The sequence below is a fragment of the Bison bison genome, unplaced genomic scaffold, assembly GCF_000754665.1.
Source record: "Bison bison bison isolate TAMUID 2011002044 unplaced genomic scaffold, Bison_UMD1.0 scf7180017864251, whole genome shotgun sequence".
In the NCBI taxonomy this organism is placed as follows: Eukaryota; Metazoa; Chordata; class Mammalia; order Artiodactyla; family Bovidae; genus Bison; species Bison bison.
The window spans coordinates 229,038-229,459 of record NW_011494823.1 but is presented as its reverse complement, the minus strand read 5'-3'; positions in this window follow the sequence as shown (position 1 = coordinate 229,459).

Sequence of the window (422 nt, the reverse complement as noted above, 5' to 3'; positions counted from 1 at the left end):
AAGGCCTGAGTTTCAGTCCTGCCCCTGCCCCATTCAAAACCTCAGCCTCGCCATCTGTAGAAGACAGTTGCCAGGTGGCCAGCTCTGAGCCCTTCTGGCTTGTGATGCTACATTTCTCCCATCTCAGAGGCTGGTGACTCGGGGAGGGCTGCTCGTCTACCAGTCTCTGAGGGACCCTCTGTACACTCCCTCCTCTTCCGCTGTGATTCTCTAAGTGGTCTCTCTCTTAGCATCTTGCCCCAAGGGATGAACCCCTTGGAGCAGCTAGCTTGTCCTGGGCTCACAAACAGCGAATCATTTTCTGGTGGGAACATAGACATATGCTTCTGAAAGGTTGTTGTTGAATCACACGAATACAACGGGATTCTTGGCCCCCGGAGGAGAAGAATTCAATCCGGGGCCAGAGACAAGGCTTGATCGCT